The sequence below is a fragment of the Delphinapterus leucas genome, chromosome 1 (genome assembly GCF_059928025.1).
Source record: "Delphinapterus leucas isolate spDelLeu-1000000601 "Yukka" chromosome 1, BTC_Dleu_Yukka2, whole genome shotgun sequence".
NCBI classification, from domain to species: Eukaryota; Metazoa; Chordata; class Mammalia; order Artiodactyla; family Monodontidae; genus Delphinapterus; species Delphinapterus leucas.
Genome location: NC_143129.1, coordinates 168,513,937 through 168,521,248, shown reverse-complemented (window position 1 = coordinate 168,521,248; position 7,312 = coordinate 168,513,937). Strand labels below are relative to the sequence as shown.

Genomic DNA, 7,312 nt, shown 5'->3' with positions numbered 1-7,312 from the left:
GGCGGCGCATGCCCAGAGAGGCCGTGTGGGGCCGACCGCCCAGAACTAAGGGCGAGAGGTTCCCGCCATTTTGTCCGGCCCGCGGCACAGCTGGCTCCTCCTGGAACTACAAGTCCCATGAGCCCCCCGCGGCGGCACTTCCTACCCCTCACTGTCCCGCCGGCTCCCTTTCCCCCCCCACCCCCCCCTCCCCGGGGGCCGAAGTCTCTGGCTGCAGCCTGGCGGCCGGCAGGCCAGGTAGGATTTCCGGGGGAAACCACTGTGGAGGCTGAGGAGGCGGCGGCGACGCCCCGGGTGAGTTCGGCAAGCAAGGGGAAGTGAGCGGAAAGTGCACGGAGTCGGGCTGCGGGCGCCTGGTAGGCTCGGGCCACGCTTTCAGCTCCGCGAGAGGGTGGCGGTGCGGGCCGGGGTAACGGCCGGGCCGGGGTAACGGCCGGGCCGTGGTCGCTTCGAGCCAGGGCGGGGCGGGCGGTGGCCGCCGCCTCCTCCTCGGCCCTCCCACAACCGTCCGCCTTGGCTTCTCCGCCTGCGGCTCGTCTCGCTCAGGCTCGTCCTCTCCGCCCACCGCGACTTGGCTGGGCCCTTTTGTCTCGGCTGCTTTGCGCCCCTTTGTGCCCGGGCGTGGAGTCGCCTCCTCGGGGGAGCCCGCCGGGCCAGTCCCTGACAGGAGCCGGTCCCTGACAGGGGATCCGGTTACGATAACTAGATCGGGTCAAAGTCCACTTTTCAAACCTGCCTTCCCTCATACCTCTGCATCCCAGCTGGGCAGATCGGAGGTTTCGGAGCCAAGGCGAGGCGGACGGGATTTCTATCGAAACCTCGAGGTTATTGTCCAACTCTTAAACGTCAGTCCCGGTTGGCTTCAGGGCACTAATCTCCAGGCATTTTTCTGGAGGGGGGATGGGCCTATGGGAAAGAAGTGAGCCCCCCTCCCCAGGAAACCGGGAAGGGATCGAATTTGCTTCGAAGTCCGTATGGGTCGCTGCTGTGATAGAGGAATCAGAACCGGTGCGGATGGTCAGAACGGTAATTCACACACCGCTAGAATCTCGGAGGAGAGAAAGTGATTTATAGGGCAGCGAGCAGCCTCTTCATCCATTGCACGCAGAAAAAGACCACATCATCCAGCCGCCCAGTTCCACGCCCTGTATTCCCCTCAAATCCATTTTCACTTCTGCTGAAAACGCAGAGTTGAAAGCAAATGTCCATTAATAGAAGGATCTGCTTTATAAAGAAACCAGAAACCTAGTGGCTTCTAGAAAGCTACAGAAGTAATCGAAATCAAGCCAGTTTGAGGGAGGAGAGGTAGTAGATCCTTACTGCAACTGGTGAATTTTGTGGGTTTGATCACATTTTGTTAGTGGTATCTTTTTGTATGTCCCGTTGGAAGACTAGGTTCAGCTTAAGGTAAAGCTTTTAAAATAAAAGCCATTGCAGATACTCCTCTTGAAAAATACGTTAGTCTTTCAAGTCTCTGAAATGAGGACAACCAGGATCCCTTTACATGAATCAGGGAAGGTTATTGAAGTTATATAGGTAAAATTCCCACCCTAGTCACGTAGGCAAATAAAACCCTTTGTACTTTATTACTTTGTTTGATATCTCTTAATGCAAGTGATTTACTCTGAGAATCTCTGATTGTGTTAGTAATATTGTGTAGGGATGATAGTGCTATCGGTGCTTTTTTTTTTTTGTGGTCTCCCTCCCTGGCTTGAGGGATCTTAGTTCCCCGATCAGGAATTGAACCCGTGCCCCCTGCAGTGGAAGTATGGAGTCCTAACCACTGGACCACCAGGGAATTCCCACAGTGCTATTTTTGAAAACTGTTCATATATGTTATATAATTGAATTTTCACTGTGCAGTTCTGTGAGGTGGTGGTTCTCTCATTTTACAGCTGTAAAATGTTAAATTGACGGCCTCTGAAATGTTAACTGACTTGCCGGGGGTCACACAGTTAACCTGGATAGGAAATAGTAGAGTAAACCGTATTCCAAATCCAGGGCTCTATCCGTTACCACACGCCTATTGCAGTTATTTATCATAACACTATCAACAGCTTGTGATTCACTGAAATTTAAATATTGGAGAAAAATATGGAAATATTTTCAGTCAGAGCTCCTGATTTATAAGGAACTGGACTTTCTAGGACCACAGACAATTGCCATACTGAACATTGGTTCCGTCACCTTGTCTTATGGTATGCTGTGTTACCTTGTGCCCAGGCAGAATGGCAACTTTATGGAGCCCTGGAGGTGGGGAAGGGTGGTGAGTTATTGGGCTGTGGTTCTGACTAATGGTTATTGAAAGTTTTATTTACTAAAAGGGTTTAACTAATCTTTGCTTAAAGGCATATTAAGAAATATATTGGAGAACGTATATACAGCAGCGTCAGCTGCTGAAAATAACAGAAGGAACTGATATTCAGACATTTTTCTAGCCAGGGAGTCAAAACTCAAGAAAATGCTGTCTTAGTTTTTGCTTTTAATAAAAACTTTTGATCAGTTTCAAACTTGCAGTTTAAGCCTGGGTTTATGTCAGTACATGCCATGAATGTGACATCAGAAATAAAAACCTACTTCACCTCCCTTACTTAAATTCTTCTTAGGTAAAATGCATTACATGCCAGTGGAATTGAGTCAGTACAGTTAGTATAGCCTTTCTAACTAGTAGAAGCCTGTTTTAAATCTTTTATTATGCCATCATAATGGGAAGGAGCTTTTTTCCTTTGTGTTTTTTGCTGTTGGTCTGCTGTATTTTCAAATCAGTTCAGTCAAATATTTATTGAAAGCCTGTTGTGTTTTTTTTTTTTTTTAAGAAGGGAAGTTATTTTATTTATTTATTTGTCTATGGCTGCGTTGGGGCTTTCTCTAGTTGTGTTGAGTGGGGGCTACTCTTCGTTGCCATGCACAAGCTATACTCATTGCAGTGGCTTCTCTTGTTGCAGAGCACAGGCTCTAGGCACGCAGGCTTCAGTAGCTGTAGCTCGCGGGCCCTAGACCGCAGGCTCAGTAGTGGCGCGCACGGGCTTAGTTGCTCCGCGGCATGTGGGATCTTCCCGGACCAGGGCTCGGACCTGTGTCCCCTGCATTGGCAGGCGGATTCTTAACCACTGAGCCACCAGGCAAACCCCACCTGTTGTGTTTTAAGCACCTTTGTAGTCCCTGAGGACAAAGCAGTGAGAACAAGTCTTTTTTCTCTGGGGCTTACAAACTGATTAGGTTTGAAAGGGAGGACTAAGACTGTAAATAAGTACTAAATAAATCCCCTCTTATTTACTGTGCAATTTTGATCAGTAAGCTCTTTGAACTTTAGTTTTCTCATCTTTAACATGGGTGTAATGATTCCTGATCTACCTAGCTTGTGGAATTGTTTCCAGAATCGAGTAGGATAAAAATTTGGTTGCACTGTACCCTTCACATTCCTGTGGTAAGTTATTGTTACTGCTATTAGAAAAGGAAAAGGAACATTGGGGAAAGGTTGTTTATAAAGAAAGACAAGGCTTCCCTGGTGGCGCAGTGGTTAAGAATCCGCCTGCCAATGCAGGGGACGTGGGTTTGAGCCCTGGCCCTGGAAGATCCCACATGCTGTGGAGCAACTAGGCCCGTGCACCACAACTACTGAGCCTGCGCTCTAGAGCCCACGAGCCACAACTACTGAGCCTGCGTGCCACAATTACTGAAGCCCGCAGGCCTAGAGCCCGTGCTCTGCAACAAGAGAAGCCACAACAATGAAGGGTCTGCGCACTGCAGCGAAGAGTGGCCCCTGCTCGCCACTACTAGAGAAAGCCCGTGCACAGCAATGAAGACCTAACACAGCCAAAAATAAAAAACAAACAAATAATTAATTAATTAAAAAAAAAAAAGAAAGACAAAGAGAGTAGTTGCATTCTCTGTTCTGAGAGAGTCTGATGTCCCATTGTTAAACCTTCTGTGAGTGTTAGTCACATCTTCACATGGGCTATCATAGCCCTTCATGTAGACCTTTTTAAATAGCACTTATCAAATAAGACCATTATTATTCTGTATTGTCACAGTTAACTGCCTTAATGTCAGGGACCATGCCCTAGTCTACATCCTTACTGCTTGGCACACAGTTCCAGGTATTTCATTGGAACTTTATAAATGTTTGGTGAATGAGTGAATGAGTAACAGAAGTGGGCAGGAGCAGTTGAGTGCCAAAATTGTTCAGCAGATTTTTTTGTTTTGCCCATCATGTGCTAGGACCTGGGTTATGTTCTGGCGGTACAAAGATGTGAAGGTATATAGCTCCCGCCTTAAAGCTTACAACATTACAACACCTAGTAGCCTGGTGAGTATTAAATAGGGATGTGTTATACTATAGGTAAGGGACTGAATGATTCTGTTTTGGTAGACAGTGAAGGAAGGCATTACAGAGGAAGTGATTTTGGAGCTTGTTCTTGAGGAATTAATAAGAACAGTTACTATTAAGGTTATTCCAGCCAGAGGGGGCAGTTTGAGCATAGGAATGGAGATGCTGAAGTATAAGGTGTGTGTCTGGTGTGGCTAGAGGATATTGCAGTGGGTTTTTACATTTTTTGGTTCAGGTACCCCCTCTAGAAAATTTGAGAATAGCAATAGATTTTCACCCCAGAAAACTGCATATAAGGAGACATATGCTGGGACTTCCCTGGTGGTCCAGTGGTTAAGACTCCGCACTCCCAATGCATAGAGCCTGGGTTCAATCCCTGGTCAGGGAACTAGATCCTGTGTGCCGCAACTAAAAGCCTACATGCCACAACTAAAGATCCCACATGCCGCAACTAAAAGATCTCACATCCACAACTAAGACCGGTGCAGCCAAATAAATAAATACATAATTAAATATTTTTTAAGAAAGGAAACATATACATATCATTCTAGAAAGTTATGGAATACTTAGGGATCTCTGGACCAGTGGGGCTGAGAAGTTGAAAAGTGCAATGGCCGGTGAAAGGAAAGATCGATGGCTGGGTGCTGAGAAGGATTCAGAATGCTTGTTAAAGACTTCAGGCTATGGGAATTCCCTGGCAGTCCAGTGGTTAGCAGTCGGCACTTTCACTGCTGTGGCCTGGGTTCAGTCCCTTGTCGGGGAACTAAGATCCCGCAAGCTGTGTGGTGGCACGGCCAAAAGAAGACTTCAGGCTTTATGATTAAGGAATTGCTAAACCATCAAAAGTTTTTAAGCAGGAAATTGACATAAGCTGATCTCTTTTGAGGTAATTGCTTGCTATCTTAGAGGGTTTAGGAGCATATTTAGAGTAAGTGCTAAAGAGGAGGCAGGATTGAGGGCTTTTTTCTGATTTTGTTTTGATTTTAAAAAACGGGAGAGATTTGACATGTTTGAAGGTAAAGGAAAAGGAGCCAGCGGAGAGCTAGATATTGAAGATCTGCGCAAAAGAAAAGGAAGATAATAGAGAAACATTGGGAGGAAATAAAATCAAAGCTCATAGAGAGGTGAGCCTTGAAAATGAAACATGAAGAAAGGATGGGAGAAGATATATTTGAAGTGACGGAGGTGGACATTGAATTGGAGTAAGTTACCAACAGCCTATTTTGTACCCAGACACTGATCTAGGTACTTTTCTATGTGCTATTTCATTTAATTTTACAAAAATTCTGTAGATTGGGTGGGCATTCCCATTTGACAGCTGAAGGAGGTATGGCTCAGAGAGATTAAATTTCTCAAAGGCACCTTTAAGTAATTGAAGAGATCTGGAACCCAGATATATTTTGACTTCAAAGTTTAGAATAATAATTTCTGCCTTGTAGGGTCTGTTAATGCCTGATGACTTCTTTGTTTAAAATCTTTCTTTCTGAATGAATGAGTTAAGTTATCTGCAGAATGATCAAAGAATAGAGTGGGCTAGAGGACTTCAGAGAGTGTTAAAAGTTTGGAATAGCAGTCATGGAAAATGTAAGGGAGCCCACCAGAGATGAGCAAAAGGGCTGCTGAACCTCAGTTAGGGCCCCACCAAGGTCAGACAAATTAGCCAGTCGGCCATCCATCCTGTCTCCTCCATTCTCAGACATTTCTTGAATACAGTACTGTTGATGTGGGCCTTAGAAAAAGACAAACTGTGTTGTAATGGGAGGCTCAGAGCAAGTCACAAGTCTTATGCTTCAGTTTTCTCATCTCTAAAAGGGTCTGGTTTAGTTGATTTCTCAAATTCTAGGATTTTTATGGTATTCCAAGGAGTTTAGGAGAGGAAGTGTGTTTAGTGACTGATTTTTAGGGAAGAGATGATTGAAACCATACAGCCTTCAGATTCAAGCTTGGTTTTCAGTTGAACTTCTCTATTGTGTTAAAAGCACCAGGTGTTTGTTTTGACAATCTGAAAGTTCTGACATAGTTACTCAATACAATGTATTTACTACCTTTGGAGTCTGAAAACCTACGTTCTAGTTCCAGCTCCATCACTTCTTAGCTGTGACTATCCAAGTCAGCTGACCTTCTTGAACTTTAAGTTTCCTCATTTATAAAACAGAGTTAGTAACTATTTCTTCAAAAGTGTCAGATGGGATAATGTATATGAGAGTCTTTGTAAACTGTATAGTGTTTAGTAAATATGAGAAAAGATATGATTATACCTGGCAAAGAAAAAGGGATTAGTACTGTGATCAGTGCTGTACAAGGGAGTGAGAACTGGTTTAAAGTGCATCCTTCACTTCCAGGGTACTGAGTGGTAAGGGAAACCTCTCAGGGTATGTACTATCAGTGCACTGAACTTAGAAATTTGTATGTAGTATATGATGTTGCTGGATGTTTTTTCAGGTATACATTAAAATCAAATCTTGAATCATATCTGTGACTTAAAATAAAAACCCTCCATTGTTAAAGATTCTCTGCATTTATTCTCTCAAATGTGAACTTGTTAGCCAAATTTCCAGGAATATTTTTTAAATAGTTGTTGACTGTATTTTATTTAAGGGTAGATAAAAATTTTATGATTATCTCACAGAACTTAAGTACATTGCTTCATTTGTTTGTTTCCTTTGTGCATGGCTAATTCTGATGGAACTCAACAAAATCTCTTATAGAGAACTGTCTTAGCCCGCCTTGACCCTGCAGATATCTAGCAGATAACCAACGTACTTGATTCTATCTACCCAGCTACCTGTTCTCTTCTTTGCACTTAGGTTGGAAATACAGTGTCAAAAACTGGCTTAAAAGGTTAATGATTCATCCTTACCTTGAGTGATCCCAGAGCACTTTGTCCATGTCTTTGCAGGGCACTTTTCCCTCTGTAGCTTATTTACCTCTTTATTCTCCCCACTAAACAGTGCCTGTTTATGAAAATAAACTGAACTAAGG

The 7,312-nt window shown here is 44.2% G+C and overlaps 1 protein-coding gene across 1 annotated transcript in view; it reads left to right on the top strand.

Annotated features, from left to right (window-relative positions):
* Positions 1-233: 233 nt before the first annotated feature.
* The window catches only part of PHACTR4 (phosphatase and actin regulator 4), a 127,506-nt gene continuing 120,427 nt past the window's right edge, over positions 234-7,312 (top strand). Inside the window, exon 1 of the mRNA XM_022551735.2 lies at positions 234-294. The gene's annotated coding sequence lies outside the window, so the exon portion shown is untranslated. The remainder of the gene's footprint in view (positions 295-7,312) is intronic.